Here is a 25,358-nt window from a genome sequence, read left to right as displayed (position 1 = left end):
ATACTGATCGTGATCTTTAAGAAAACACCTCTGAAAAAGGCACAATTATTTACACAAAAAAGTAAAACATTTAAGAAATAACAAAAAAGCATGTGTTAGATAAATGTTCCTAAACAATTCACTGAGACCATGTAATGAAATGCAGCAATCATTTCTATTGCCCTTGATTTCTAGATGAAACAGTAGGCATCTTTCAGTTCTCCTTTGAAAAACAAAATTTTGTTTGATTTGTAAATGTATTAGGAACTTTAAGGCAAGGACAGTCAATAGCTATTTAGCTACAAAAAGCGTTTTATTTTACACCTATTAGCCTGTGTCCCTCAGTTCTCACATCACTGACTATTTGCACTTGGGGAAGCTGTTATACTGCATGTGTTCTAGTGGCAAGGGTGTTGAAATCACAAATCACCTCTGTGGGCATGTGAAGCATTAAAACAAACATGCTCCTCTTACCAGGTTCTGTGATGTCACATGAGATTGGGGGGCAGGGAGGGGGAATCAAAAGCACTGAGCATTCTTACCATTGTTATCCAAGCCTGTCTGGCAATCAGTTTAGGGTATAACGGCTGGTTCAGACCGCCTGCCCCCTTCCCTTTTCTCCCCCGCTTTCATACTTGCCCTCCTTGCCAGCGTTGTCCCCATATTAGGTGTAAAGTATTGACTCCACTGGTTTTATAGTTTAAATATTAAGGTTGTTAACCTACATATGCAAAAACCATTTTAACACCATTACATATGGTAATTGTAAGATTAGAAAGTCCAATTTTTAAATCTGTTTTCTTGTTGGATTTTGTGTGTCTTGAAAAGCAAAAATTAACTAGTAAAAACAAATTTTACTGGGAAAGAGAATAGTGGAATTCACTTGATTCTAACCAACCCACACCTACCATCAGTTCAATATATATGCCCTATTAGAACAAAAAGTCATCATCTTTAGTGCCTCAAATTACATTTACATAAAGCTTCCTGAAGTTTGGTCTTCCAGACCACCAGTAGCACTCTTTCACAAAATCACAAAAGGTTGCCAATACACTAGTATGTTTAGCAAATAACAGAAAATAGGTGCCCTGCTAACTTATCTGTGGGGACAAGGAGAGGAAAGGAGAATGGCTATGGCTTTAATAACAAACAGAATTGGAAGAGACAGTTACATCTCTGCAGTGTTTGGATACAGTCTTTTTAGAAAAGAGTCAGTTTATATTTTGATTTGTTACATAGTGGTGTGAGATCTACTTAGAACAGGAAGGGCAAGAAGGATTTTACAAATTACACCTTTTTTTTTTTTTTTAAATTATCCTAACAATGAGGGGAAGGAGTCTCATTTAAAAAGTTGTAGAATAACGGGTTTCAGATATATTAAAGCTGTTTTGTAGAGTGAGTGAAAGGTGGTCTCCGATCTCCAATATCAATTACTTTGTTAGAGGTTTATTAAGAACAGTGTTACAAGATAAGTTTTGTCTGAGGTGTGTGTTTGAGTACTGCGATCTTGATGAAGTTCTTTTGAAATTGTACTTGATTTCTCTTGAGGGTAAGCCATGAAATGGAAATGAAAAGCTAGCTGGATGGTAACTTCTTACACTCTATTTCTTACTACTTAAACTGTTTGTTCCAAACATATTGTGTGTTTTCTCCCCAAGGACAATTTTTTTGTAGTGTTTAGGAAATATTTCCAGTTTTAGAAAAGCTCAGCACTGCTCATATGGAGTTCCCCTTTCAAACAGAAAAGCTACAGAAATTCAGTTTAAAGTACGAGATGAGCAGTATGTATTTTTGTCATATTTGGACATAATTTGGGTGTAATGGTTATGATGATTCTTTCAGCTTGAACTCCTTCAAAGACAAGTGAACCTGAACACATCTGCATTTATTCTTGGAACCAAAATAAAACTCCCAAAATATTTTTGTAGCAATACAGTGGAGAAAACACACACAAAACGAATTAATCTACCAACTCTAAGATCACACAGACAGCTGTGGAGAATGTAGTCTTCCACATATCCAATGAACAGGTAGATAGGAAGCTGCACTGCAAACTACACCACTCTGCTCCTCTAACATATTTTGAATTGGAGGGACTACCACCAGAACTTGTTCGATGTAAAGTTACCTTGAGATTTTTTTTTTTAATCCAAATATTTCTTTTTATCAAACCTTAGACACACAACAGTTTATCACCACCACGGTTTCTCAGAGTAATAGTACATGAGGTGGGACTGGAACTCATGGTCTCCTGATTCCCAGCCCATTGCAGCTTCTCCTAAGTCAAAGGCTCTTTCTTAAAAAAATGTATCCTCAGCACCAGCGAGTTAAAGAATGGATATTTTCCTCACTGTACAAAAAGGGAGCTGAGGCAGAGGGATAAAGTAACTTGCCTAAGGTCAGACCATGAGTCTCTGGCAGAGCTAGAAAATGACGTAAGATCACTTTAGTCCCAGAGACTGGATTTAGCAGCCATTAAGGCATCCCAAAGGTATCCTTTGAATGGAGGTAAGGAAAACTGAAATAGTCGAGAAAAGAATTTCAGCTTATCAATACAGATAGTTCAAACTAAATCAATTAAAATACACATGGCAGAGGCTTCCAATACAAAAAAGTTTTCATCAGGCACATTGTGTGATCATTACTAAACAATAAAGAACTTCCAGAATCAACTCTCAGCAGTTAAATCTGCCGTGATGCGTTTGTTCAAAGAAAGAGACCCAAACATGACCATTTTAGCCTCTAAAAACCACACTTATGGGAAGAAGGCAAAGAAATTATTTTGGATTTTACTTGGTAGAAATGTATGTTCCTAAAACAAATCAACTCCCTGGTATACAAGCAAGTTGCAAATTAAAAGGAATCAATCTCTCATTGTTACAAAGATGTCCCTCTCCAAATAAGCGCAAAATGGAAGAACCATCTCCAACAGAAAATATGTTGATAGCGAATGTAGCATCAAAAGCCTCATTATCTTCTCTTCTAAGTCGCATCATGTTTGGCAGCTCCTCCACTATAAGTAGGCCCCTACCAAATTCATGGCCCATTTTGTCCAATTTCATAGTCAGAGGATTTTAAAAATCACAAATGTAACAATTTCAAATATTTTAATCTTCCAGTGTTGTAAGCATGGTGATCGTGATGCAAAAGGGGGCTATGGGGGGTGTGTGTCACAAGGCTATTGTAAGGGGGGGGATCACAGTATTAACATGCCCATAGAGCTTCCTGTAGCCTGGGTCTGTCCCAGCTCCAGAAGCAGCCCCTGCAGGGCAAGACGAAGTCCTGTCCTCCTACAGCCTGTCCAGACTAGCTTCTGGAGCCCGGCACACGGCCCTGCCCCTCCCATACACTAGCCAGATTTCACAGGGGATCTAAAATTTCATGGCATTTTGCATAGCCTTGATTTTGGTACGGCCCTAACTATAAGAATTTGTTCTTCCGGGGGGAGGGGGAGGGAGGGAGAGGGGCACGACAGGAGACAACACTCAGGGCATCCATTTACTCTATCAACTGTGCATATTGCAGCAGCTGAAACAATTGTAGCTGGTCTCATCATGGCAGTGTCAATATTTAACTACAATACAGTAGCTTTAGCATCCAAAACTAAAACAAACCAAAACAGAAAATAGGCTTCACAATCTCGCTAATTACAGGGACTCAGCTCTTCAGGAAGGAACAATAAACCATTATTGTAGGAGCCGAGATATATTTTTAGTACTTTCAGCAGTTTTGCTGGCAATCCAAACAAACAGTCAGACGATGACTTGCTGTGTATCATCATGAGAGAAAAACACACTGGGAAGCAGGCTTTTCCTTCCTTGTTATACCACAATCAGCAGGTGCTCACAGTTTAATTTGACTGTGCTGTCCTTTTCTAGCAAATCAGGATTTATTGCGGGCTTGCAATTTAACCAGACCATATCAGATATTAACACCCCACTAGTCACAGAATCATAGGACTGGAAGGGACCTCAAGAGGTCATCTAGTCCAGACCTCTGCACTCAAGGCAGGACTACACATTATCTAGACCATCCCTGACAGATGTTTGTCCTACCTGCTCTTAAAAATCTCCAATGATGGAGATTCCACAACCTCCCTAGGCAATTTATTCCAGGGCTTAACCACTCTGATAGTTAGGAAGTTTTTCCTAATGTCCAACCTAAACTGCCCTTGCTGCAATTTAAGCCCATTGCTTCTTGTCCTATCCTCAGAGGTTAAGAACAATAATTTTTCTCCCTCCTCCTTGTAACAATCTTTTATGTACTTGAAAACTTATGCCCTCTCTGAGTCTTCTCTTCTCCACACTAAACAAACCCAATTTTTTTTTTCAATCTTCCCTCATAGGTCATGTTTTCTAGACCTTTACAGTGGAGTCGCATCATAGGTGCATTTAACTTACGCGATTTTAACTATACGCGCTCAGCAAAACAAAAAACAGAGAAAAACAACAATTTAAACCCTGTACTGGTAGTGCGGGCGATTCCGCCCACCATTCCACTCAATGAGCATTTGACTATACGCGATTTTCGCCTTACACGCTGACTTCAGAACCTAACCCCTGCATAAGATGCGACTCCCCTGTAATAATTTTTGTTGCTCTTCTCTGGACTTTCTCCAATTTGTCCACATCTTTCCTGAAATGTGCTGCCCAGAACTGTACACAAAACTCCAGCTGAGGCCTAATCAGCGCAGAGTAGAGCAGAAGAATGACTTCTTGTGACTTGCTCACAACACTCCTGCTAATACATCCCAGAATGATGTTTGCTTTTTTTTGCAACAGTTACTGTGATCCCCAAATCCCTTTCCGCAGTGCTCCTTCCTAGGCAGTCATTTCCCATTTTGTATGTGTGCAACTGATTGTTCCTTCCTAAATGGAGTACTTTGCATTTTTCCTCATTGAATTTCATCCTATTTACTTCAGACCATTTCTCCAGTTTGTCCAGATGATTTTGAATTTTAATCCTATCCTCCAAAGCACTTGCAACCCCCTTCCAGCTTGGTGGTGTTCGCAAACTTTACAAGTGCACTCTCTCTGCCATTATCTAAATCATTGATGAAGATATTGAACAGAAACGGACGCAGAACCAGGGCCGCCCAGAGGATTCAGGAGGCCTGGGGCAAAGCAATTTCGGGGATTCAAACCCTGCTCTTGATTTATGGAAGGAGGCTGGAGCAGGGAGGGGCTGTTACAGTTGTGCACAATAGAATTTATTTTTCCTTTTAAAAGTTGGGATATTACATACAAATAATCTACATTAAAAGGTGCATTATTTAGGTTGTTAGATCATGCACCTGAAAGTCAGGAAACGGCAGATTTACAGTTGTAGATGCAACCTTACTTCTGACCTCTTGGGCACAGGAATGAGCTGCAAACTATTGCCCCTGTTGAAATAAAATAATTTAATATAGGGAAAGGACCAAAGGAAGGGTATTCCCATTGTTAAATGTTTACCATTCCACCTTGATGCTTAGGCTATGTCTGCACTACCACTTTTGTCAGTAAAATGTATGTTGCTCAGGAGTGTGGAAAAAACCACACCCCTGACCAACCTAAGTTACACCCAGTGCAGTCAGCTCTATGTTGACAGGAGATGCTCTCCCGCTGACGTAGCTACCACTACTCATTGGGGGTGGTTTAATTACGCTGGCGGGAAAGCTCTCTCCAGCCAGCACAGAGCAGCTACACGGGAGACCTTATAGCATCAGAGCTGCTGTAAGGTCTGTAGTGTAGACATGGCCTTAGTTCCTCCTACGCAACAGTTTTAATTATTGAAATATTACCAAGAGCCAACCAGGAACACAATTCATTGCAGAATCTGTGCTTGCTACAAGTACTAGGATTCTTTGCACTTGAAAACCAAGTCCACAGAACAGTTGTTAGAGCAGGATGATGTATACTGCACTAAATACACACTTCAGCTTTATCATTAATCAATAACAAATTTGTTAAAGGGTGAAGACAGTCGATTCTTCCTTCCTCCTTGCTGACTCCACCAACAAGGGTGTAAGTCAGAGATGCTATGGTGTTTTCTGATAAAAAGTAAACTGAGGCCAACTCACTGAGACAAAACTGCCACCACATGGTAATTCTGTGCCAGCTCATCTTACTGTGTTCAGAAAAGGAATCAGAAAGAGACAGCATTGAAACAGGGGATACTTACGGAAATTTTCTTTAGCACTTCCCAAAGAGGGTTTACCAATTTGGTTAGAATAAACCTGATCTTGCTTCACAATCCTAGTACTTAATTGCAGCCACGCTGATACCACATCTGATAAACAGCTTTCCCAACCCAGTATATAAGTTTATAGCATCTTATTGGTACTACAGTTACATCACATTGAGCAAGAACAGATGGTAATTAAAAATTATATTTAGATATTGCATATAAGCAATTAGGCAACCAAATGGAATGAGCCATATTAAGGTACTGTCACTTCCTGTGGTGGTGGTTGAGACAGGGTACTCAGCCAAATTAACCTAAACAGATTTATCATATGCCAGTCGGCAAACAGTGCCCAGGAAGTGGGCTCTAATTTCATGGTGGATCTACCAATTTCATTGTCACATTAAACAATGAAGTAAATACTGAACATCAATGTGACTTTTCATTAAAATGGAATTTTCTCTGTAAAAAACAGACCTCAGGCGTTTGAAATGCTGACTTCCTCTCAACCCCCAATCCCAAGTTACACTCCTCCCTCCAGATTTCAGTCAAAGGCTACATTAGAGTCCTTTCAAAGCCTATAAATTCTGCCTCTAAGTTGGCCAGATGTTTTGTTTAAATTATGAGCAGTGAGATGTGAGACATTCCTTAAACTGCACTTACTGGTACCTCCCAATCAAGTCATTGTTTATGACTATGTGGGGAGCATAATTTTTCTCTCAATACAAACAGGTACATTTTTGGTTAAATCTTCAAAGAATACACGTGCAAGTCCACCCCCATTCCTGATGGATGGCTGTGTCAACATATGCACATACATACTCCAACTTGCATTTGTGCATTCAGGTCTGTGCATGACTAAACTGGGTGCATGCTCTATTCATAGCAACCATAGAGATGTAGGACAGGAAGGAATCCAATCCAGTCCCCTTCACTGAGGTAGGGTGTGTGTACAGTATTGAGGGTTCTGATCCTCTGTTATGTATACAGGAAACAACTACTACAAATAAAACTATTTCACTCCATTTCAAAGTTAACTTTGAAAAAGTCACTGAAATGGAACATGAGAAAGCTTATCCATCAATTGGCTTTGCGCATGACTGCTCATAATAAAGCAGCAAAGAGTCCTCTGGCACCTTATAGACTAACAGACATATCGGAGCATGAGCTTTCGTGGGTGAATACCCACTTCGTCGGATGCACGAAAGCTCATGCTCCAATACGTCTGTTAGTCTATAAGGCGCCACAAGACTCTTTGCTGCTTTTACGGATCCAGACTAACACGGGGTCGGCTCCCCCTCCAATACTCATAATACAAAACCAGAATGGAAGAGCTGCTCTTTAACAGACTGCCCAATTATTCTTAAAAAGACTTGGGCACCCCTTGTGCAGGGTTCATTGAGTTTTCAATTAAGGCGATTTAAATCACCAGGTGAAAAAACTCCATTGAAATCACCAATTTTCATCATCTTTTCCATTTTATTTCATTTATTTTCTAAAGAAATCTGCCTTCTAATTGGTTGAGACAACCTTTAAAATATGTTGATTTACAACTAAATGGAGCCTTCGTACTAGATTTTGTACATCTTTTTGCTACCTAGGCGGGTACTCTATATATATTTAAGCAATTATATAGCTTAGTATTTTCAGATGCTTATTAATTTTATATTTTAATATGTTAGAAAAATGGTGAATGACATATTGCTTATTTCTAGCTAACTTTTTGCTCATGATTTGTGTCAAGCTGCATTAAGATGGCAACCAGAATTTAAATTACACATACAAAACAATATATAAAATTTATTTTTATTACACAAAACGTCAAAGGTTTTGGATACATAAACTTCTCTTACCAAAACATGTTTCACACTTCCAACTAAATCATAATAAAAGAAGAGTCTTAACATATTTTGTATTAAATTCAGATTTTATTTTAAACAGGCTTATTTTAAAAAAATATAATTTAACAAAATCAAAAAATCCAATTTAAATAAAAATTGGATTTTTTTTTTTAAATGAAAGTCTGTTCATCCACCACGCCATGGTGTAGTAGAAACAATAGGAAGGCTCTGAAATGCAATCCTACACAGAGGTGAACTCCTACATAAGAGACCTCAGTGGTAGCATAAGTCATCTCAGGCCCTCTGACGGAGAGAATCTGGGGAAGAACTGATTTTTCTGAGCAGTTCCATTATGTTGTGTACTCTAGAGAATAGATTTATCCTTTCTGCTGCTGAACCGCATTTCTAGATGTGATCATGACTGCCAAGGAAAACGATTTTTTTAACCATATCATGCTTAACTGTAGTACTCTATATTGCACATAGCTAGGCTTCTTGGGAGACAGCCCAGATTAGCCAGTCATCCAGGCTGGGGGGATGGATGCCAGTTTTTACATTTAGAGGGCTCCAGCAACTCCCACAGTAGTTTTTGCAAGTGTGGCATAGAGATTTAAGTGTTATCAGCAATGCACACACAGTCAGTGTAAGAACTGAAGTGAGCCCTACGTGAATCTTGATCAGCATTTGGGGCAGCATACAGGAGATGATGAATGTACATATCTTGGATATTGGCCAGTGCCTACCTGTCTCCCAAACCAGTTGTTAGTATCGCAAACTGACAGCCACATCCTGAAATGGATTTTTACTACAAAGCTGATGAGCCACTTTAGGCCAATGTAGGTCAGTTTCCCTTTTGATCTGTTAGGGGCCACAAAGAGAGATGATTTAAGGATGTATACTACCGCCCTTATGGGTAAAGTGTGAGATGGCAAACGAATTCCCCTCCACCAGAGAACAGAGACTGAAGACGCAATATCATTAGGAATAGCACTACAAGATCCATGCTGGTGTGTGACACGGAGCCTATATCTTCTGGAAAACCAGCAGACAGCATCTCATAGAACCGTAGGAAACAGCTTGACAGTCAGGGACAAAATAGCCTAGTCTACACAAGAAAGTTCAAATGGTTTAACTTAAACTGTTTTTAAACCAAGTTACTGAAGCCTAAGTAGTGTCTACACAAGGATCTGGACCAGTTTATGAGTGGTTTATTTTGGCTTAGCTCACAGATTCCTAATGGGATTTAAATGAAACCAAACTAAGCCTGATTTAAAACTGAAAGCATGTAACAGATTTTTGCACCAGTCTAACTAAAATCAGTTAAAAGTCATCCTTTAAATAAAACTGCTCCAATTTTCTCATGCAGAGAAGGCCTTAGGTAGTCATCTGTTGAGACACACTCTAGAGCAGGGGTTCTCAACCTTTTTCTTTCTGAGGCCCTCCCAACATGCTATAAAAACTCCATGGCCCAGCTGTGCCACAACTATTTTCCTGCATATAAATGCCAAGGCCGGCATTAAGGGGTAGCAAGCAGGGCAGTTGCCTGGGGCCCCTCCACCACAGGGGACACTGCAAAGCTAAGTTGCTCAGGCTTCAGCTTCAACCCTGGGGTGACTGGGCTTGGGGACCCAGGTTGCAGTCCTGCACGGCGGGGCTTTGGCTTTCTGCCCCGGGCCCTAGCAAGTCTAACACTGGCCATGCTTGGCAGACCCCCTGAAACCTGCCCGCAACCCCCCAGGGGGCCCTGGACCCCTGGTTGAGAACCACTGCTCTAGAGGACAAACAACTACATGGAACATGTCCAGTCTGATCAATGAAAGAGCAAGGGAGATCCATGGAATGACTGACAGCCTGAAAAAGAGATTCTGTTCTGAAGAAAAATTATCTTCAAGAGCAAAGATCTTTTGTCCTTGGTATAGAACAGCATCAAACAGAGTCTCCTTTCCTTAAATCAAGGAGTCATATACACGATTTTGTAGATTCCAAAATCAGAGGAGATCATTGTGATCATCTAGTCTGATTTCCTGTATAACACAGGATCTCTTGGACTGCTGGAGTAAGACCAATGGTCTATCATTTCTGGAAACTGGTATACTGTGCAGCACTGGTTTTTAGCTCTAGTCTCTCTCAAGAAGCTATCTTCCAACACCAAATCAGAACTAAAGTAAAAGGCAAAAAAAAAAAAGGCTACATAGTAATTAAACCAGGGGTCTCAAACTCAAATGACCACGAGGGCCACATGAGGACTAGTACATTGGCCCGAGGGCCGAATTACTGACACCTGCCCCCTGCTGCCCTCGGCCCCGCCCCCACTCCACTGCTTCCACGAGGCCCCGCCCCTGCCCTACCTCTTCCCACCCCTTCCCCACCCCCATTCCAACCCCTTCCCCAAAATCCCCACCCCAACTCCCCCCACTCCCTGCCCTCAGGGGGTGCAGGAGGGGTGCGGCAGGGGCTCAGGGTGCAAGAAGGGTGTGGCAGAGGGTCGGGGTGCAGGGTGCAGCAAGGGGCTCAGGGCAGGGGGTTCGACTGCAGGAGGGGTTCGGGGGTCGGGCTCTGGCCCGGCGCGCACCAGGGGCAGGGCAGGCTCCCTGCCTGCCTGCCCGCCCTGCCCTCGCGCCACTCCGGGAAGCAGACAGAACCTGGGGGAGCAGAGGCACAGGGGTGTGTGTGTTCCTGTTGCTTCAGGCACTGCCCTCAGCATCTCCCATTGGCCGGGAATGGGGAACCGCGGCCAATGGGAGCTGCTGGGGGTCAGTGCCTGAAGCAACATCAACACACACCTCTGCATCTCTCCTCCTCCAGGTTCTCTCCACTTCCTGGAGCAGCATGGGGGCAGGGCAGGCAGGAAGGGAGCCTGCCCTGCCTCCCCACCTCCCCCCGTGCGCGTCAGGCCAGAGCCGCTCTAGGTAAATGCTGGGGAAGGGCAGGGGGGCCGCAAGGAGCTCACGGGACGCAGAAAATATGCGGCCCGCGGGCCGCATGTTTGAGACCCCTGAATTAAACCATGATTATAGTATGATCTCACCGAAATAAACTTCAGATTTCAATGCAATTAAGGTTGTTGTTTTTTCAAATTAAGCTGCAATGTTCTAAAAAGTTGTTGACTTTAGAATCACCTGTGGTCCTTTATTTTACCCGTGTTTGTGCAATAAAGATCAAAATTGAGAATAGCAAGGTCTGGATCTTGGAAATTCCTCCATCAAAAGACACAACCAAAAGAGACTCCTAGCCACTACAGTGCTTGGCATACCCGAGGATGCAATCTGTGGTTCATTCTGGCCTGTGTTGTAAATAAAACGTTTTGCACGCTGCAAAGAAAGATTTTCTTTGTGAAATCTAGGGACAAGTTACTGCCATCCCAGTCTTCAATCTCTGTAGCTGACTGAAGGACAGTGATAAGCTTACTTTTCTTCCCTTCTGGCATTTAGCCATCTCAGAAATGTGATTACCTTTGTCATGCAACGAAAACACTGGAGGAAAGAAATCAAAACATGAGAAGCCAGAGAGAAGGGGTGGGGGGAAGTGGGGGACAGCAGAAGGACACCTTCTGCTGCTCAGTCTCCTGGAGAAGAGCAGAAACACAGCTATTCCATAATGGTACACAGAGGGTATAGAAATCAATTGACACTAAAATCATAGTCAAGACATAACTGAGACCAAAGAAAGTCTCTTAATGTTGACAGGTGGAAAATTAATATTTTAATGAAATAATTAAAAATACTTTACATTTTCTAACTGAATTTTGTACTAACCGTTTTTGATAAATACCAGAGGGAAAAATCTCTTCCTCCCTGACCTCTCCTCTCTGAATTATCTGAGTTTTACAAAAGGGCATTATTTGGTTTTATCTTGTTAAAATATAACCCCACTTCCACACCCTTCAAAAACAATACTGCTTGGAAATATAAGTACCATGTACTAAAGTAAAAGAAATAGTAAGCTAAGATCAACAATACTGTCACTGATGTTTAAATTTCACCAAAACCTATTCAAACATGCAGAGCCATGCCGGGAATTCAAGCAAGAGCTGCATAAATGACCAGAAGGGATATGAAGAAGTGTCGAATATATGCTATTTGCATGATGTCTTTCATGTCTGAAAGCAGACACTAGTCTATTTACCATTCACTTCTGATTCAGCACAAGGTAGCATATTCATCTGAAGTTCAAACACTATTTTTAAATAATTAAATTTCCAACTTATCATCACTCCACAAGTTGTCACCTGCTCAAACACCAAAGCAAGAAGTTCACCTGTCCTCTCATTGCAACTCCTGTATATAACCATCAATTATACAAGGTAATCTTACAATACTGTAGTTCAATTTAATATTTGCAACTTAAACATTCTCCAAAAACCCAAACTGAGATGTGTTTCAAAACTTATCTCAATGTTCTGAAACTAGCCCCTATTGAAGATTACAGTTACAACATAAAACGGCCCTTCTTTCAATAAATAAGTTCCAATGTCCAAACCTATAGGTGAGTTACTGCTGAGCATATCATTGCTGCCACCTCTGCCTACACACAAGCAATAATCACAAAAAGTGCACAGCCCACTCTCATAGGGACTCTCGATTACAATGCATCATTCAGCCTGCAGTATGAATCACCACTTCAATAATTTACTTCAGAAATATAATTCATTACTGTGGAACACAATTTGGAACATCCTGAGAATGAAAGCCACAGCAGAAAATCATATTGCATTTAATGTTACCTTGAATAAAGCATAGGGTTAATTACAGTTTGTTTCAAAGAACTCACTTTCACAACATTTCTCTTAGTGTGGTGCTACTGATGTACACTATAACCTACGTTATGTGCAGATACACTCCAGAAAGTAGCCGGAGTGCATTATGGAAACACAGTGTTGTACACCTCTGGAAGATGCTTGTAACATGGTACTGAAAGGGCTCCATTTCACCAGCTAAAAAGCTATGGCTATAGCTGATGACATCACACTACACCAACCTCTTTCATTATGCTAGGGTGGTAAACTCCTAGTACTGTATCAGTAAGAGGCAGAACAATGGTTTTTATAGTGGGAGCCCTCCATTAAATTATTAGTGCTCGCCTACAGTGCCTTAAATACCCATTGTACTGTGCACAATGGGAAGTCAAACAGTGAATTAGATACACTTCAGTAGCTATTGGCTGTGAAAGCTGGAGATCTGTGAACTGTAAATAAATGGATCACCTGATCTCCAGCACTGCTCACCCAAGTTAAGAAGCATATTACAATTAGCACAGTGTCTCTTACACTCAGAGCACAGAAGCAGGTGGCAACATACACTGGTATCCAACATGGTAAAGACATAAATCAACTACCCAATTATTCTATACGTTATAAACAAACCCACTGTGGAAAATCTGAATACATCTTATACACACTTTCTAGCACCAAATAAACTGCTTTCAAATACAAATGTACTTTGATGGGAGAATAGCATTTGGTGTAGTTATTCCTAAAACTTGATACCTGCCCAGAAACTGAAAGACTTCATCTGAGATTAAGATGTACCTTGCCATCTTACCTGACCAACAATCACATGTACACCAGCTTTGCTGGGGATTTAGTTTCTGACCTATTTCATTGGAGTTTGCCACATACATGCCCAAGAAGCAATGAGAGGAGGAATGAAGAGATAGAAGGCCTTAAAAGTCCAAATGATTTACCCCCTCTACTAGAAAGAATAAAAGGACACAAACCATGAAATCTAGTTAGCGTCCTTACAAGATTAGCTAAAAGCAGTTTCAGTTACTAGACCTGGTCCAGTCCCCTGCCAATTATAATGGTTTTACAATCATATTTAGAATTTTCCCTCCCTGTTCCTGGTGGCCACAATGACCCAAACATCAGAAGAAATGACTATACTGAAATGGACTAAACGAAGTGTAATGGCTATAGACCTAACAGCCGTAAGTGTAACCCATGTGCTTTTATTGCTGCAGTCCAAAGAAAGCAGTGGGGATGAGGCATGGAACGGACTGGTTTGAATCTCTGTCTGTACACTCATAGAAATGTAGAACTGAAGGGACCTTGAAAGGTCATGAAGTCCAGTCACCTGCATTTACAGGAGGACCAAGTACTGTCCCTCACAGATTATTTTGCCCCAGATCCCTAAATGACCCTCTCAAGGATTGAATTTACAACCCTGGGTTTAGCAGGCCAATGCTCAAACCACTGAGGCATGCTAAGTGTAGTGCAAGGGACTCTGACAGAAGCACCCAGACACAGCCAGAAGATGGCTATACTAATAGAAGCTTTGCCTTAATAAAGGTCTCAAAAAAGCCGCTCCAATTAAAAATTAAAATACTACATTGTACATTGAATATTAACCTGATTTTCAGTAAGTAAAGAACCTAAAGATTCTGACTTGCTGGCTGTGGAGCCCACTTTTACTGACGTTACAGAAAGTTGCTATTACACACAGGCAGTTCTGTAGGTCATACACATCCTCAGCATGAGCCACTAAGCACTCAGGGAGGAACACAGGAGCTACTGAGAGTAGCGCTCTCTCTCAAAATCATCTCCTAAGATACAATCTTTTAAAACAATCACAGGGAAACAAAATGTGGGTGTGCATGCTGAAATAACTGGGGGAGGATAGCTCAGTGGTTTGAGCATTGGCCTGCTAAACCCAGGGTTGTGAATTCAATCCTTGAGGGGGCCACTTAGGGATCTGGGGCAAAAATCTGTCTGGGGATTGGTCCTGCTTTGAGCAGGAGGTTGGACTAGATGACCTCCTGAGGTCCCTTCCAACCCTGATATTCTATGATTCTAAGGTTAAAAGTCTTGTGGAAATGCTACATTGTAATGGCAGCACCCTCAGACTGGAAAACTCTTTAGAAAGAGCACACTACCTCTAGACTTACTACCCAGTAACACCCTTAACATTGTTTCAAAGAGTTCATATGCTGTTTGAAAATGATTGTATTAAATAATTACACGTTATGTTGGGAGTACTCTTTCTTCACGTTCCTGGGAGCAGTGAGGCCATTATCTGAGGTTTTTGTATACAATACCTCTGGGTTTGACTATGTATAACAGTTTCTGGAAAGTCTTGAAGAAGAAAATTCAAGCCTACACTTAGCAAAGAGTTAAAATGAGGCGCAGAAAGGGAAGCGCAATAGTACTCGTAAATAATTTGACCTAATATCTCACCTGACAGACACAGCACCCAAATACACACTTTATTTTCTCTGTGGCTGGCTAACACTGATTTTCTCACAACGGGAAAATACAGTGCAGTCATATGCTCTGACCCTTGTTTACAGGATAGATACTACCCGAAATCATGGGTGCTTATAGACATAGGCTGGTTCCCTGCACAACTTTTCTTACCACTGCTGGCCTCACACTGATAACAGCAGAAGTAAGATTGCCAATTAAGGCATATGGAGAGGTGAGAGAGACAGAGGTTTGAGTGCAAAAGAGAACTCTGATGCCTACTCATCAGTTGTGCTTGTTCTGTTACACTGGTACCACAGAGCATAGAACCACCAATAGGCGTATCTAAGCATTCTGATAAAATGTCTACTATTGATGTCTAATAATGATTGACTGTGTTTACACCTATGGTTGACAGAACACTGCTCCATACGGCAAACAAGAGTTACCTGGAGATATAGATAATGCAAGTAGTAGTAGTAATCTATAATTTACCACAATGTCCCATGTTACATGAGCTAGCCAGAAAAAAATCTGCACTCTTGACTATAGTAATTGTATGTGTTTAACCGAGTTACGTTGCAAAGCATTTCAGACAGAAGTAGAATTTAATTTGCATTGTCACGGAGTATGGGGGAGTCAGGCCCTGCACCCCTCTTCCTGGGACTCGCAGTGACTCTCAGCCAGCCAGTAAAACAGAAGGTTTATTGGAAAATAGGAACGCAGTCTACAGCAGAGCTTGTAGGTACAACCAGGATCCCTCAAGTCAAGTCCTTCTGGGGGTTCAGGAAGCTTAGATCCCAGCTTGGGATTTCCTGCGCTGCATCCCCCAGCCCAAAACCGAAACTGACCCAACCCTCTCCAGAAGGCCCTCTGCCTTTGTCCAGCTTCCCGGGCAAAGGTGTTGACCTCCCCTTCCCCCTGCCTGGCTCAGGTTACAGGCTCAGGTACTGTCCATCACCTAATGGCATCCCCTGCCCTCCCATTCACTGTGCAGACAGTTCCCACTCCATCACAGCATGTCTTTTTAAAAAAAAAAGTAAACACTGAAAGTAAGGAAATTCTTCTTAGCAGTAAAGTTTTCTTTTCTTGTATACCAACCAAGATACAAGGACTGCAGTTCCTCTCACCGCACAAACTCTGGGTCACAACATACTCAGATAATGGTCTAACTATGGCAACCTTCTGTTATTCATGTCCAGTAAGTCAACGGTGTTTCCAAAAGCCATTTTAATTATTTGAGCCACAATTTTAAATACATAATTGAGCAGTTCCCCACTTAAATTTTATATTCTTTTTACAATCAAAACTGCATTGTTTATATTGAGGTTTTAATTTTAGTAAGTGGCAAGAGATGCTAGGGGAGCTGTAAATAAAGAGAACCTTTAGAAAAGACTAAGATGAAGAGAAGTTCTTCTAACAGTGATTCACTGTACAGTACTGTTACACTTGGCTATTTATAAGCTCCACAGAGAAACCGCCACACAGATATACAAGCAGACCCAAACTACAAATACTAGCTTTAGCAATAAAATCTTTTTGTAGTTATTAAAATCATTAAAGTTATCATAACTGTGATCAAAGCAAAAACAAATATTCAAACCAACTGACAGCACCCACTGAAGGACTAGTCAAACGTACAATGCATACACAGACTATACCTACCTCAAAGCACCAACAAAAATCTATTCCAACAATACAATAGACAGAAAGACATTCTGTTCTTCAGATGTATATGTAACCAGCTATCTTACAGCAGATGTTTATGGTATGAATACTGCCTGTTTTCGTATGCTAAATTTAGTCAGTATGTGACTAAAGCACTTAAAAGATAATTATAATATGCCACAGGAACCCTATCTATCATCAGCCGAACACAGGCTAACCTTTCCATGCTCATGCATCTCATCACAAAACCTGCATCTTCAGTACTAATTTCAGTTGTTCACTGAGCAGTTTTCTGCAGCAGAAGAAACAAACACCTAGAGTTTTACATTTAATTACTTTTAGCAAAAAGAAAAATACACCTCTACCCCGATATAACGTGACCTGACATAACAGGAATTCGGATATAACGCGGTAAAGCAGCGCTCGGGGTGGGGGGGTGGGGGGGCACGCGGGGCTGCGCACTCCGGAAGATCAAAGCAAGTTCGATATAAAGTGGTTTCACCTAGAACGCAGTACGATTTTTTGGCTCCCAGGGACAGCGTTATATTGGGGTAGAGTTGTAGATATTTTTGTTGAGGTCACAGCTCTCCTGTCAAATCTTTTTTTCTATAAGATTCCAAAGGATTTTACTGGGTTGTTGGGGGTTTTTTGGGAAGTATGGCTCTTTCTAAACCTGTGCCAGCACACAGGCTGGTGCAACAATGGTAGCTGCCGAAGGGCAGCAAGTGTAAATAAACAAGCCCAGCACTATATGCGATGAAGACAATGGCACATTCCTAGAATTATTCTGCAGAAAAGAAGTTAAGCTAGTGAATGAAAGAACGAACTTCTTACAATTAGTCTGTACCATATAATACTGGGGTAATGGACTGGTTGTGTACTACAAACCAGTGAAGTAATTCCATCTTTTCCTAACTGTATCTGTTTGCTCACAAGTTTATTTTCACAAAGCTAAAACACTTAAGATGGGGGATGTATCTCTCTGGAAGGGCTGGGCATGACACCCCATTGGCCTGAATAGAAGGAAGCTAACATTAAATGCTCTTTTGTTTAATGATAGCTGAATCAATGGAAATCCACCACTCAATGACTAGATCACATACCAGCCTGGGTAGTAGATGGACCATGTGGTCCAAGGGGTTCCCCTGGAGGTCTAACAACAAATGCAGAGGCCAGGTATTGATTTGATTGCAGCCATGTGTCTGCAAGCAAGCAGCAGCCAGAGAGTAGACGAAACCACAGATGCACACACAGAAAGCAGTAAGGAAGCACCAAAGACAGCAAGAGCGAAACATTTAGAGTGTGACCCTGAGGACATGACTCCCAGCGATAAAGCTACCCTCCCTCGTTCAGGGTGGTTATTTTTTTTTATTGCCGGGAAAGCTCTCCCCCCGCGATAAAGTGTGACTACTGCCCACATCACAGCGCTGCCGCGGCTGCACTGCCACAGCCGCGCTGTAACATGGGAAGTGTAGACATAGCCCTAGTGTAGACACAGCTACACTGGCAGAGATGCACTTTTTACTGGTATAATAAACTTTCCCCCCCAAGCCCCCAGCTTTGCCAGTACATCTGTATCTATGCTAGAGACGTCTGCCTGCACAGCTATGTCGGTCAGGTATCACATCTCTTTATATCCCTGACCATAACTGATGTGCAGGCCAAAATCTGTAGTGTAGTAGTGTGGACCCAGACTTACTTTATGGCTACACTTACAGCTGTACAGCGCTGGGAGTTACAGCTGTCTTCGTACAGCTGTGTAGGGAAAGCGCTGGTGTGTGGCCACATTCACAGTTACCAGCGCTGCAGTGTGGCCACATTTGCAGCGCTGTTGAGAGTGGTGCATTATGGGCAGCTATCCCAGCGTTCAAGTGGCAGCAACGTGCTTTTCAAAAGAGGGGGGTAGGGTGGAGTGTGACAGGGAGCGGGGGAGAGAAAGGGGGGGGATTTTTGGAGCCAACGCTGCGTGTCAGATTTTGCAAGGCAGGGAGCTGAACATTTCCTCGACCCCTCATTCACTCTTAACTGCAAATAGCCTGCAGACCAGATAAGCAGCTGCTCCAAGGGACTCCCTTTCTTCCCCCGCCCCCCACTGCACTGTTTCTCTCCTCAAGCAAACATTCATCCCCCTGCCTGCCTCATTCACAACAAGGTAGTGGGTTATCTCAATTGATTGTTCACAGTCAGTTACAGATTGATCACAGCAAACAGGAGCTGTGTTTGTTTTTTAGATAAGCAGCTCCCGGAGCCCCAAGTTCACAACAAAACAAAGAGAGGCATCATAGCAAAACAAAGAGTAATTTAGTTAAAAGCATTCTGGGATATCTCCTAATACCCTGGAGGCCAATAACAGCGCTGGGGTGTGGCCACACTTGACGAGCAGCGCTGCATCACCAGCCCTGCACTCGTTATACCCCAAGCAGACCAGGTGTACAGCCAGCGCTGCAGGCAGGGAGTTGCAGCGCTGGATGTGCCTTGCAGGTGTGGACAGTTACTAAGTTGCAGCGCTGTAAAGCCTCGACCAGCGCTGCAACTCTCCAGTGTAGCCAAGCCCTTAGAAAAAGTTGTTAGAGCTTTTGGGTAGAGCTTTGGCTGGAAAGAGGCAGGGAACTGTGAGCAAGAAAACTGCCTCCAGCTGTATGATTCCTATTGTGTTCAGGAAACAGGAGTATGTCTACATTCTTTGTAATGTAACAGGATTGCATCAAACACCTGACTCCACCATCAATTTCTCCTCCTAAGGGAAGCAACCCATAGGAACCCAAATTTTGGCGAACCACTCAGGTCAAAAAGAGTAGTTTTGTAACATGGTGTAGTTTATTTACAGTTTTCTATCTGCTCTAAAAATAAGGATGGTATTACTTAAAATACCAACCTATGGAACGTGATAATACAAGTTAATTCTGCATATATATCTGTAACCCTCTGACCTAATCCCTTTATAATTTCTTACAGGTGTAGCAAGAGGGTACAGCAAAGAAGAGCTGTGACAGGACCATATTTTATCAGTGAACAACAGCATTGAAGACCTTCTCCATAACAAATGTTTTTGGATACATGTATGGAGGCTGTTAGCTCTAGTTTCCTTTGGGGCAGTTTCCTGTTTTTAACATCAGAATGGCACCTACCAGGAAAAGGTATCATGTCCAAAAGCTCCCTCCCTTGAATTTGCTTGGTCTGTCCCAGACAGAGCCTCTCTAACCAAGATCCATGATCACATTGTGGGGCTGCTGGGATTTCAGAGGAAGATGCCTGAGTATTATCTTTCAATGTGTTCAAATACATTATTTAAACTATTTTAAGACTGAAAAGTGTACAATATGCCAGTGTAACTAAGCCTGATTTAGGGAGAGAAAGGGGCTGTAAAACCCACAGGAGGGAATCAATGATTAGTCTAATCTCTTAAATGTGATTATTTCATACAGAATTTGAAATTGCACTTTTAATATACCAATTTAGCCTTACAGGGCGTTGAGAAGCTCCTGCAAGTCTCTCCCTTCTAGGCCACAGCCCCCTCTCAAAAGCCCCCTTCTCCTCTCCTCAACCAGACTCCAGAACAACTCTCTCACAGCTGCTCCCACACATCCTCTGGGAAAAGTGAAGTTTACAACAACTTGCAAGAGACTGGAAGCTCTCTGGAACAGGGACTTCCTTTTTGTTCTGTGTTTGTACAGGCCTACCACAAGGGGCTCCTAAGAGCTTTGGCAGTAACAGCAGTGGCTTCACTGGGGGGGGGAGCAGAGCGGCAGACATAGTAACTTCCAGGCTCTGAGAGGCTGGTTTATGAAGATCTGCTGGTGGTTGTGACAGGATTCCTCCAATATGGTAGATCTAGCAACATAATTCAGGACTGTCACCTAATACAAGGAGCTTTGTCTAAAAGATGTTTACCTCTCCCCACTTTGTATCAATAGGGGACTAGGCACCCCACCTATACAGGCTGGCACTGATGTTTATGTGAAGAATGGGAGGGTGATCATGAATGGAACTGGGCCTCTCTATCCACCCAGGTCCCTCATCATCGATGAGGGAAGCCTTCCAGGGAGTTCCTGGAGATCTAACTGAAGGTGAGAGGAAATGGAGCAGTAACTATGGGAGTAGTCAGAGGTGCCACTGATCCCAGGAAGTCAGCTCTTGGAAAGGTAGGAGGATACCCCAGTAGGTATAAATAGTACCCAAGAAATGTCTCTATGGTAGACTTTCAGGAAAAGATTTAATGCATCCAGATTTTCAATCCTTTTCCAGCCATGACATTCAACTATAACTTCCATGAGGAAACTGAGGCTGCATAGGCCATTTTGAGCCATGTTTCTGATCTAAGGGGGGTAACGGGTGGGATCCCTCTCACTTCCACTCTGAACCAGTCACAGCTCCTCCTTGATATCCCTGCCCTGGCTCTGATAGCCTAGCACCAATTCTTGTTCTCTCTGTACCGGGAAGCATAATCCTTTTTATCTGGTTCCCACCCACTAGTTCTTGTGCTGCCAACTGACTGTTGCAAGTCTTTGCAGGCCTGAACACAGTGCAGACTGCTCCCACTATCAATGGGTGCAACCACAGATGAATGAAGCAAGAAAGGCAGAGCTTCAGCTCCATGTTGAATCTCAAGGCCAACTGAGGAAAGCTGTAGCAAAAGAAAGCCTTTATACTCAAGTGGCTTCTGGCAGAAAGACAAGGAAAAACTGGGAAACAGAGTCATGACAGGATGACAAGCACTAGGCACCAAAATCTCCTATGCAGACTGACTCCCTGCTTCACTGACAAAAGGAATCTGCTGCCTTCACTGGCTGAAATATGTATACGTGCGCGCACTCTCACTCAATTTTTGTTTCTCAAAGTAGGTAAATTTTGTCCTCAGAAATTAAATGAAATGCATCTCATAACATGCAACACATCTTAATAATACACAAGTCACTTTTTTGATGACAGCTACTAAGACTTCCAATCTGAAGTGCCAATGCAGTAAGAAGCAATGTCTTCCCTTCCCTCTGTGGGTCCAGAGGGTATCCAATAACTGATAAAAGCAGACAAGAGTACATCCAAAGAATTTGGGTAAGGCAGTGCATGGGAACCACAGCACACAGCTCCCCAGATGTTTGGAGAGGCGCTATGTATATAAGGAGGAGAGAACTGGGGGAGATGATCTCCCACCATGGACCACTCGTTCCTTTCTGCCTTGCCCACACACACACTGAGTGCAAGCAGTAGAGCTGTAGAAACTACTTTGCCTGCTAGACCAGAGCACAACTCTGGTGCTGTTCTGTGGCTTGCTCTGCCACCAGTTTCCCCAATATCCAACCTTGTAACTCAGGTGGAGGTTGGGTTTGTCTCTAAATTCATTCACACCCCCGGTGACAGAGATTTCATATCTATAGTACCAGTTGCGGGTACTGCCTAGTCTTGGTTTGGCAATTCAGACATTATTTAATCAGTCTAGCATTGTTTTGCTTGGTGACAATTAAATGGCAAAATTAGTGTCCATTTGTTACATCCACCAGAGCAAGTTAACTAGAACTTTAAAATATGGGTTGCTGAATACAGTCAAAATACTTCACTATAAAAAAAAAGCCAGGACTATATGGAGAGGGGGCAAGTACTGCATAATAGCTAAAAATGAGTTACCTGATACACCCCCCTGAACATATTTTTAGGGCAAAATGCAGGAAGTCTGTTGTCCCAGACCACCTATAATTTCCAAATGAGATCATAGGGGAAAAAACTTTATGCACTCAAACTGGATGAGTTATCCCATCAAACCGAAAATTTTAACTCCTTAAACATACAATTGGTTTCCCAGTGTCTTGAGCTCTTAAAAGTAACTATCCTTTTGGCTTTAACTTAGAGACCCTAAGTTCAGTGTCTAGCAGTGTCTACAGCTCCTGTGTCAATGCCAAGGATTTAAATATTGTAACATGTTTTTCAGACAAGCATTCTTTGGTTGTGTCAGGTTTACTGGTCTCCGAGGAGAAATGAAAGACTCGGTTACAGGCACTAAGTGGCTACAGTGCAGTATAATTAGCCCTACATCTGAGGTGGGCTCTTTTTAAACGTCCCCTGCCCCCCGCCATTTCCTTGCTTCAGGTTAACAACAGAACTGATGCAAGTGTGTTGGCAGCCAAATGTGTTAACAGGTTAGCAGAGAGCCAAAAATTCAAAGACCACACATGTATGTCTGCTGCTGGATCATTACTTTAACTACCATTATGAACAACCAGATTTGAGGTATTTAAATACAGAAGAGGAAACAATTAGACATGGGAACACTATAGTAGGAGCATATTTAAGTTTGAGTGCACAATCAATCAACTGCAACTAGCACTACTAGATTCTGCTTTCGGAATCACCGCCAACTCTATGTCCATCCATCTATAAGATTATATGAAAGAAGAAAAAAAATGAAGGCCCCAGAAGGGCCAAACTTTCAGCCTAGCCTTAGGCAGGTCTAAAGCAATTTTGAGCCCACAAAAGTGCAGGGACAATTAATGCTACTTAGACATCCAAAGACCTAACCAAACCTCCAAATCAGATGCTTTGACATTCAAGTGAGCTTTATTGTGCCCACAAATTGCAGACACAAAAGAGAAGGCTAGTGTTTTCAGTACCTGGCCCTTCCACTGTTATTTCAGGATACATATTCAGGTCCAGGTTGCTTTTGTGTCTCCAGTTTTCTTTTGGATGAATACAAGCTATTTTAATAGTCATTGACATATTGTCTCCCCTCCCCTTTCTGCAGTCTCTCCCTCCTACCATGCTGTTCAGTGTCATTCTGTGTTTTGAAATACAAACACAGTAGGATGAATCAGTACTAAAACTGCTCCTTCAAGCAACGATAGCACTGCTGAAGACAAAAGGCTTAATAAATATCCCTTCCTTCACCTCACAGAATGGGGTGAAGCAAAGCAGCACAACTGGGGAAGTGAAAACAAGATGGTGAATAAAAATGAAGCATCCTAAAGACCAGGACCACTCTAACACTATAGGTAGCATCTACAAACCTGCAAAGCTAGGCAACAATGTAGTACAAACACCTGTCCCGTGTCTATGCCAGAGCCCCCATTGCTGATGGCACAAATATGATTGCACTGGTGCAGAACTTGTTTTCCTAATGTAGAGAAGGTCCCCCAAGAGGTCCTTAGGGGTCAAGATACTTTGTGTTAATGGAGGCTTTGAATCCCATTGTCTAACCTTTTATACGACAGAGGTACAGACAATCATGAAACAGAATTTAGCTTACAGAGATCATTGAATACATTAATTCAGTGGAAAAATAAAAGCTCTCTCTTTATCATCTTTATTTTAAATGTTGACAGAAACTCAAGTAACTTCAGGTTCCCAAAGACTAAAACACAGAACAAATTCCTGTTAATTTATTTATGTTCATTCTCAGGTACAGCAACACACTACCAAGTAAGAAAAATAATATTGTTCTCATTTGAGGTAATTTTTTGCACTTTTAGTAATTAAAAGCAAGATGATAGGATCAAGATTATTTCCATTAAGCAGCACTGATTTTCTTAAACTAAATGCATAAATCTGTAGCAATAAAAGATTTCAAAGTGTCATGCTTTTTAAGACGCGTAATAAAAAACACTGTATTTTGTATAACAATAATACTTAATACTTATGTGCAAGTTCAAACCAGACTAGTGTTGGCAATGTCAAATGAAACTACTGGCTGATGTGATAGCATTTAGTATTAACTTAATTTATTGTATGCATCACGGAGCACCAAAGGTTATTCCTCTCCACCAGCAATAGTTAGATTAACTACCCCAGTGCTATGCCTAGAGTGAACAAAAATACAAAGTTTCAAAGGGCAAAAAGTTAAAAAGGAAACCGCATTATTCTCCATGAAAAATAGTTAAGACATATTGTGCATTTTCTTCAGTAGCATTAACAGGCCAGCCCCACAGTGCAGTTGATTTCATAATCAGAAGCCTCCACTTTCTCAGAGATACCTAAAACCAGCCAGGTATAATATTAACCACATCTGGAATGCGCATTTAAGTAGCCAAAATTCTACAGTTTTACAGTTGACTAGCTATCACTCCTTACTCTGAGCAGAACCAGCATCCTTTCTAATAAAGGTATCAGCGTGGGTTGGAAAAGGCCATTAACTGCCAGATACCTTGGAACACTATTTACAAAATGCGTTCTTCAGAACAAGACTCATTTAACTTTATAATCCTCATCTGGCATCCAGCAAACAGTCCTAACTTATGCAACTATACATGGATATAAATAGTTGTAGTACTGTGCTATGTAGTTAACTCCTTCATACCAGAAGCCTGCAAAACTCAAATAGGTTCTCAGATGGGAGGATGCAGGCGGACAAGTCCTTTAAGAAATTTCATCACCACAGTGTTGGAAAAAACGATTTCCCTTAGCTAGGTGGATGAAATATGGATATTGCTGCAAAGTGAACTCTCAGTGAACTGAGTGCCAAGCCCAATTCCTGAAGGTGTAGGGATTCTAAGACAGGGATTCTCAGAACACATTTTTGGTGGCCTCAGACTGTGGCCACCGAT

At 41.9% G+C, this 25,358-nt stretch overlaps 1 protein-coding gene across 12 annotated transcripts in view; it reads right to left on the bottom strand.

Annotated features, from left to right (window-relative positions):
- AGAP1 (ArfGAP with GTPase domain, ankyrin repeat and PH domain 1) overlaps nt 1-25,358 on the bottom strand; it is a 634,072-nt gene that overhangs the window by 445,439 nt on the left and 163,275 nt on the right. The gene's annotated exons all lie outside the window — the stretch shown is intronic.

The sequence above is a fragment of the Mauremys reevesii genome, linkage group 11 (assembly GCF_016161935.1).
Source record: "Mauremys reevesii isolate NIE-2019 linkage group 11, ASM1616193v1, whole genome shotgun sequence".
Lineage (NCBI taxonomy): Eukaryota > Metazoa > Chordata > Testudines > Geoemydidae > Mauremys > Mauremys reevesii.
This window is presented reverse-complemented; position numbering and strand designations above follow the sequence as displayed.